We start from the raw sequence: 9,175 nt of genomic DNA on the forward strand, positions 1-9,175 counted from the left end.
CCTACATACCAAATTTCGTTGAGATATCTAAATTTTTGCTCGAGTTATCGTGTACAAGGACGGACAGACAGACGGACAGACGGACGGACAGACAGACATGGCTTAATCGACTTCTCTATTCATTCTGAGCATTTATGTATACATTTGTCTATATCTATCTCGATTCGCTTTGGCTGTTACAAACAACCGTTATGTGAACAAAATTAATATACCCTTGTGCACAAGTGCGCTCGGGTATAAATGACATTTGGATTGCATAGGTGTGCGTGTGTGTGTGGGTGTGTGTATACAAGTGTGAGGTGTATACAGAGTGGTGTATAAGAAAAGTCAACAGGTGTTATGTTTACAATGTTGCGGAGCGTGTGTGTGAATGGGTAGTGGATGTGGGTACCATCTGCCGGCGTCGATCGGTGGTGCAGCGCACGAGCGGAAGTCCGGGGTAGCCTTCGCGGAAGCGCTCATTTGGCTATCCCGGCCCCCTAGGCGAATATTCAGCCTAGTAACCGCTGCCATTGTTGAAGGGTCTGGACCACGTTACTGAGGCCAGTGGGTGTGGACGGCGGCATAGACCGCAGCGGATGCCAGGTAGATTACGGGGTACCGCAGAGATCTGCCCTTGCTGGCCTTCTTCCATTCGATTTGGTACCGTCCTTGGGTTATGTATGCGTGCCGTTGCAACCGGTGGGACCGCAGGCTGTGGAACGTTGGCGCGGGGCGCCGCCCTTGGTGGTGCTGAGGCATTTCAACGTCCATTTAAGAAGAAATCGCGACTTTAATTTTGGGTAGAAATTTTAGATGGCGGTTAGTGGCCGATTAGTGGGTTAATCGGGTATTCTTATTTACGTTAGTTGAGTTGCGTGGTTTTAATTTTATTTTCGGTTTTAAGTGTGACGGAATTACGATTATTACGTTTCATGGATTATTAGCATTTTCGGTCGGTAGAAGGCAAAGTTTTACGAACGGTCGAGTTAGTGTACAGTTTTGTGTGCGCAAATCTACGACTCGTATGTGACCGTCGGAGCCACGATGTAATTTTTCGATTCTTGCGAGGCGCCACTCGGTGGGGGGAGACACTCATCGTGAATGAGAACACAATCTCCGATTTTAGGCTTCTCTTGAGTGTTCTTCCATCTATATCTTTAATGGAGGTCTTTTAAATAATCTTCCTTACATCTAAGACTGAATTCATGAGGGAGCATTTTCATTCGTTCCCATCGATTAATTAAAGATAAGGATTGCTCGTCTGGTTCGGATATTGCCAGAAGTGGAGCTCTTCTAAGAAAATGCCCAGGGGTAAAGGCAGTGAAATCGGAGGGATCTTGCGAGAGCGCAGAGAGGGGTTGTGAGTTAAGAACGGCTTCAATTCGGGTTAATAATGTAGTAAATTTTCAAAGTTAAATTTGCGACTTTTTTAAAATGTGTTTTGAAGCTTTTTACAGCTGATTCCCATAGACCACCCATATGTGGGGCACTTGGTGGGATAAATTGCCAATCAATGCCTTGGGGTGCGTATTTTGTAGCGATTTCAAGCGAGACCTCCTCTATAAATTTTACAAATTGTTTTTCAGTGGCTCTTTTGGCTCCGACAAAGGTTTTTCCATTGTCGCTGCGACGAAGCGAGCAAATGCCGCGAGAAAAGCCGCAGTTGTCAGATCAGAACATAGCTCCAGGTGTACTGCCTTTGTCGTAAAGCATACAAAGATAGCCACATGGAAGCCTTTATCTGGAAAGGCCCAGCAAAGTCAACACCAGTGGTAGTGAAGGGCAGAGCGAAATTGCAGCGTTCAGGTGGAAGAGCCGCCATGATCTGCATGCGCATTTTCTGCTTATGTATAGTGCAGACTATACACATGAATATGCATTTTTTTATCAGTGGCTTTAGTCGTGGAATATAAAATTCTTGACGGACTATTGAGGCGATGTTCGGCATGTAGCATTAATAAGAGAAGAAATCTGAGGTATAGTGTTGCAAAGGGCCGTTCCACCAGAGTGAGGAGGTGGTGAGGTGCAGGGGTTTGCAACCTCTTGTGCCAAGATCGGCGAGGTTATCAGCACTGTCTACATGTCGCCAAATTGCTGGCCCAACTAAATCAAGTAATTGGGCTGTGCGATTGGAAACATATATTTTCCATGAGTGGGTCGGTTTTTCTAACCAAGCTAAGACGATCTCTGAGTCTGACCACAGATATAATTTTTGATTGGTCATGTTTAAATGCGTTTGCACAGTTGAGGCTAATTTTGCGAGTAGTAGCGCGCCACAGAGTTAAAGTTGTGGCAGACTTAGTGTTTTGAGAGGTGCCACCTTGGCCTTTGCTACTAATAAATGGCTTGAAATTGTGCTGTTAGTTTGGGTGCGCACATATATAGTTGCGCAATATGCCTTTTCAGAGGCGTCGCAGAAGCCATGCAGTTGTACTTGGTATTCGGGGGAGTAATTTGCCCATCTAGGGATTTGTATCTCGGAAATAGCATGTAAGTTGTTAGCAAATTGGAACCATTTTACCAAGCGAATTGGTTTTACTTGCTCGTCCCATTCGCTTCCGGCTAGCCATAATTCTTGTATCAGGATTTTCGCTTGTATCATAATTGGCGAAAGCCATCCTGCGGGGTCAAAAAGTTTCGCTACAACCGACAGAATCTGTCTTTTAGTTATTGCGGATTGAGCAGATATTGAGTCAAGAGTATATGAGAACTTATCTGAGATCGCATTCCATTGTATGCCCAGGGTTTTTGTTGTACTTTCCTTTTCGAACATTAGGAGGTTTGAATCTGATAAATTTTCTTTATTTCTATATTTTAGGATTGCGGGGTGATTGGGGATTATTTTTTTTAGGGGGAACCCTGCTGAGTTGAGGGCTTGTATCACTTGTGATAGTACTTCGTACGCTTGGGGTAAGCTGTGGCTTCTAGATAGGATATCGTCCACATATGTTTGTGTTTTTAACACAGGGGTTGCTAGGGGTAATGATTCTTTTATATCGTTTGCATGTATATATTTTATAAACAAAACAAAAAAATATTTATTGGTTCAAAAAAGGTGGGTAGGCACTGTGGACAATGGTAGCTATAGATGAGCACCACCTCTGCATGATTGTAAGTTAAGCAGAGCCCGCAATAACTCCGGAACAGTGTCCGGAGGATGCATCAGACTAGGCCGAGCATCGTAATTTCTTCGCAAAATAAACCTAGCGGACTTGAAGTGTTACTCCAAAAGTTCTGTGTCTTTTTACAAAAAAAAAGGAACTTAGCAAGTGGTAAGAGCCCGAAAAATACATTGGCAAGTAACTATGGTCCTTCGAGCCGGAAATAGAAATCGAAGAAATTAAAAAAATGAATGAAATTGTAAAAGAAAAGAGCAAATATCAAAAACTAGGTGACTTCAGCAGATAGTGTTTTTACTTATGAAACTGTATGGTGTTACAAAGCTTGAATAATGCTATAATGGATTTTCGTTTTGAACCGAACCGAACTATTCTTGGGTGGTTTTCGGTTTGGTTTTGGCATTTCAAAATAAAAACGGTTCGCTTCGAACCCGAAAAAGTGACGGTTAGGTTCATACCCTTGCCTTGCAGCTTGCCTATTATTATTATGACTATGAGTGTATATATATATGAGTATTTCCTGAAAAAAGTCAACCAAAAGTATAAAAGACACGGTTCGAAAATCCCCTATCTCAGAAAATGGGTCAAGAACGTCCTACTTCAGAATATGGTTAAAGAACTTCCTATCTCAGAATTTGATTGAAAAACTCCCTATCTCAGAATTTGGTTGAAGAACGCCCTAACTAATGCTCATTAATTTTCTAATGGATAACCAGTGCAGTGTGATATAGTGCAGAATAATAATACATACATATGTATGTATGTATGTACAAAAAGTCAGTTTCGGTAAAAAATTAACTGACTGTGAATATATCCTTCGTTTTTTTTAATTGGCTTTTAGTTTACCAATCATATATGTAAGTCGAAGATATGGCGAGAAAGTGCGATGCGTCATTACATTTTGGTTTGCTTCAACTGTCTAAATATGAGGAAACAAATGCGTAAAATTTCGAAAGGGGCCAATATCTGCTCATCGAAGCTTGATGTGTGAAGTCCTGTAGGCATTCTGAATTACTGCTGTTAAAAATCCCCTTTTTGCATATGGGCATAGCACACTTTTCGATGCCATTCTGCTCATGTTTTTAAGCTATTTATACGAGATTTGAAAAAACAATTTCGTTGAAAAATTTGGTGATGTGATAAATTTTTTCACAATATCTATGGCAAATAGTATACATATCTATCATGATTCAATAATATAAAGGTTTTGTAGTAAAACAGTCTTCTCGCTCTCACACATAAAATCGACTCCTTTACTTGTGCAGAATATTGCTCACTCTACAGTTTCTAGTTATATTAGCAGTAAAACCAAAAATTCTTCATACTAAATATTCGTTGGCATCACAACGTCTACAACAAGTCCAGAATAGCGACCATTTAGCTATGAAATAACCAAAAGTGCCTATTTTTAGAACTTTTTACGCTGATTTCAACGATACCAAATTTATTTGGCGCAGGTAAAAAAAACGAAGAAGATATAAGATTTGCTTTGTTTATTTATATTTTTTATGATCACTTAATTCTTAAAACCCAAAAGTAGATCATGATAAAATATTTATATCAAACTAGCTTATACCCGCGGGTTTCACCCCACGTTTTCACATATATGAAAAATAATTTAATGATGTTATATTTTATTTCTGTGCCCATTTCATTATAGCTCGTTATTTTCTAAGTGAGTTAAGGTATTTAGGCCGTTTAAAACTATGAAGTTATAAAATCTCGTCTGCGCGCCAGGCATACGAAAGAAATCAATCCCTCTAAGTTTTCCTTAAAATGGTTCCAGGTATACGACGCGTGAACGTGTAACCTTCTTGGAGGTGCCACGACGGGTTCTAATATTTCCAACTCAAATTTAGTAACCTGGCCTTGATAAAATACCACTTCTCATTACTGTAGCAAATGCCTCAAGAGAGCTTTAGATTATAAGGCCGAACCCGGCTCTCCTTTTTCCATTAAATGAAATTTATTCTGGCACTTATAAAATAAATCTCCATAACAAATTTAAAAGAGATTCCAGAGATTTTCTATCCTTCCAGAGATATGTATTGAGAAGTTTTTAGTATGTATGGGAGGCGACATGCCTCCTTTTTTAATAACTCACATTTTTTCCCATGAGCAATTGATACATTTTGTATACACAACTCCATACCAAGTTCCAGTATTCTTCCACAAAAACTTCCAGGGATATGTGGCAAGAAAAAGTAAATTTGTACAGGAAGTGCCACGTCCCTTTTTCTTATAACCCTAATCTTCTTCCATGAATTTAGAATTGATTTTACATACCCCAGTACCAAGTCCCAGTACTCTACCATGAACACCTCTAGAGATAAGCAGTATAAAACAGTAAATTTGTACGGCAGGAACCATGTCCCCTTTTCGAATAACGTAAATTCTTCTCCATGAGTTTGGAATTAATTTTGTATACACATCTCGGTGCCAAGTTCCAGTCCTCCGCAATAAACACCTCCAGAGATATGCAGCATAGAAAAATCAATTTGCATGGGAGTTGCCACACCATCTTTTCCAATAACTCTCATTTTTCTCCATGAGTATGGTATTAGTTTCACATACATACATACATATGTATTTCCATACCAAGTTTGAGTGCTTTTCCCCAAACTTTTGAAGAGATACGCAATATGAAACTTTCAGTCAATATGGGAGGTGCTACGCCTCCTTTCCAAACACGTCCATTTTTTTCCGTGAATATGAACATGATTTCACACAGTGTTGGCAAACTGTTAATCTGATTAACATTTAAAAATTAACGATTAAAATGTTAATCGCGTTTGACGATTTACATTAATTAGTCGTAGTCAACTGTACGATTAATGACAACATTTTTTTAATCGTTAATCGCTGGCTGCGATTACGTTTACCTAATTTAAAACATTAATCGTTAATCCAATTAAAAATAAAATCTGATTAATTTGTCTAGTTTGTCCGAGTTTGAAACCAAACACCAGTTATAGTAATTATTTTGTGTTTTATGCTTATATAAAGCACATAATATAAAAAAATTATAATTATTGTTATTAGTAATATACACACTGGGAACATTTACAAACCTAGTTTGTATAACGTTTGTTAATATATATCTTAATGAAAATGCACACCAAATTGCTTAGATTGATGAGGAAACCCGACTTAGCCATACCGGATTAACTTGCTTTGTGTGCACAGGGAAATTCCAGCATAGCTTAATTAATCATCAACCTACTTGATCAAATTAAGAGTTAATGATTAAAAATGAATTTTTTAATCGCGGTTACGATTAACTGTTTAGTCGGATTAAAATTAATCATGGTTAACTGTAATCAGATAGAATTTAATCGAATTAACTAACTAATTAAAACATCAATCGATTAATGCCAACATTGATTTCACATCCATATCACTATACCAAGTTTCAGTTCTCTCCCACAAATACGTCCAGAGATATGTATGTAATATGAAAATTGCAATTTGTATGGGCGGGGCCTTGAGTTATCGGACTTACTTTCAGTCTAAGACCATCCATCCGAAATCCGTAGTAAGTGTACTAAATTTCGTTCTGATCGGAAAACCGGTTAAGGAAGTAGCCTATTTTTCAATCCAGATCATAAACCATCTTTGAGCAAAATTTCATTTTCAAACAGGTGGCAACTCTTAAAATAGTAGCCTATTTTCCAACATAGGTCATAAGCTATCTCTGTGCGAAATGTCATGCAAATCTGTTCAGTCGTTTCCGCGTATTAATGTAATTAAAACTTTTTTAACAGGTGGCAACTCTTCCAAAGAATTTGCCTATTTTCCACTGTAGGCCATAAGCTATCTGCTTGCAAAATTTCATGCAAATCCGTTCAGACTTTTCCGCGTATTAATTTAAACTTTTTTAGCAAGTGGTAACTCTTAAAAAAATTAGCCTATTTTCCAACCTAGCTCATAAGCTATATGTATGAAAACTTCCATGCTAATCAGTTCACTTATTTCCGCGTATTAATTAAAATAAACATTTCTAACAGGTGGCAACTCTTAAAAAAGTAGCCTACTTTCCAACCTATGTAATAAGCTATCTGTGGGAAAAATTTCATCAAAATCTGTTCAGTCGTTTCCGCGCATTAATTTCATTAAACTTTTTTAACAGGTGGCAACTCTTCCAAATATTATTCTATTTTCCACTGTAGGTCATAAGCTATCTGTGTGCAAATTTTCATGCAAATCCATTCAGTCGTTCCCGCATATTAAATAAATTAAACTTTTTAACAGGTGGCAACTCCTAAAAAATAGCCTATTAACCAATCTGCCCTATAAGCTATCAGCGTACAAAATTTCATGCAAATGCGTTCAGTCGTTTCCGCGTGATGATTTCCCAAACATCCAAACATACAAACATTCACATTTATAATATTAGTAAGATTAAAGATAATAGCTTGTACTTTCTAAATAATATAATTTTTTTTTTTACCATTAATCATGCAGTTTTTTCCAAAAAAGGTTATTTCAAGAAAACATAACATTTGTTCGTTTTTTAGTGGTTTTGGTTTAAATAAATAAAAATCAATTTCAATTATGTATATCAGCTGAAAGATAAATTGATTATTTTTATAGTAACGTTATTAGTTTTTTAATCGGTTATGTGGTTCATAAGATATTACTATTTAAAAAAACACAAAATTTAACTTTAACCTTCTAAAACGTCTTTATATTTTACTTACGCTAAATAATTTTGGCATGGTTGAAATGAGCGTAAAAAGTTCTATTGACCTGCATTTTTCGTTTTTGCATAGCTGAACCATGGTGACCAACCCATTTTTGAGAATTCCTCGATTTCGACAATGAAATTCCCCGATCTTTCCCGAAACTTCGTAAAATTTCCCACCTATGGATATCTCCTTATAAAAAAAAATTTTATGTATTTTGACATATTGCTGTTCTGCCTGTTTATTATCTTTTTAATACAATTCATCTATGTATGTATTCATAGACCAAACCAAACTTTTATAAAGTTAGTTAACAACTAAAGAAAAAAGTGTACATATGATGTTTACATACATACAGTGGTCGGAAAAATTTTATTCGCACCAAATTTCGAGAAGTTTTTACAATTATTATTATTATTTTTTATTAATTTGAGTTATTTTTTTTATAAAAATATAGTTAACTCTTAAAAAATCCGTATAAATCCGAGTTTCAAACTTTGTGAAATATAAAAGAAATCAACAAACTTTCATTAAATTTTCGAGTTTTTTAATTAGATTTTCTAAAAAGATTTTGAGTATGCAGTTTTGTAGCCCACTCAATTCTAGTAAGTGCAAGTTTCAAGTTGCTAAAAATTCTTGTTTTAAATTTTTTTCCGAAGGTGTTGCGGTTTTCTTCCATATAAAAAAAAATGTGTTTATTCGCTATATGAACGCAAATGCTACGAAAAAATCAACGGTAATTTGCATAATTTGAAGAGTTGCAAAATCAGTACTTTTGGTTGCAGTTGCATTTCTTATACGACTTTTTACCTCATTATGAAATTAGTGACGCAAAAAAGAAAAAAAAAGTTAACAACTAATTCCTCACAAAAAGCAGTTCATCCTCCGATTCCGCACGTAAACTGAAATTCCCCACAAAAAACGGTCCATTCCCCGATTCCCCACGCAAACTCGAATTCCTCGCAAATCGGAGAATTCCCCACGAGTTGGCTTCCCTGCGCTGAATGGTCGGTTTTCTAGATTTGTTCCAGGAAATGACGAATAACTTAAATTAAAAATCTATATCTTTACTATTGTTTAGTATTTCCATTAAAAAACCAAATATATTGCAAATTCACATAGAATTAGTAATACAAATTGTACTTCTAATTGTATACTTTGCGCACTTTTTTAGTACCTTTCTACTACCGTTTTCGTAAAAGGTGATCACATTCTTCCCCTTTCTCCTACTTCTAAAATACAAATCTAGATAAAAGAGTGTCAGATTCGAGCTGTCACAAATTACATAACCTTGTGTTATTGAATCATTCATATGTATAATTATCATGCTAAATTTGTCAACAATTTTGCAAGAAGACCCGGCGAACGTCGTCGCACCCAAAATGAATG

This window comes from Rhagoletis pomonella, unplaced genomic scaffold (genome assembly GCF_013731165.1).
Source record: "Rhagoletis pomonella isolate Grant_MI unplaced genomic scaffold, Rhpom_1.0 Rhpom_scaffold_00007, whole genome shotgun sequence".
Taxonomy (NCBI): Eukaryota; Metazoa; Arthropoda; class Insecta; order Diptera; family Tephritidae; genus Rhagoletis; species Rhagoletis pomonella.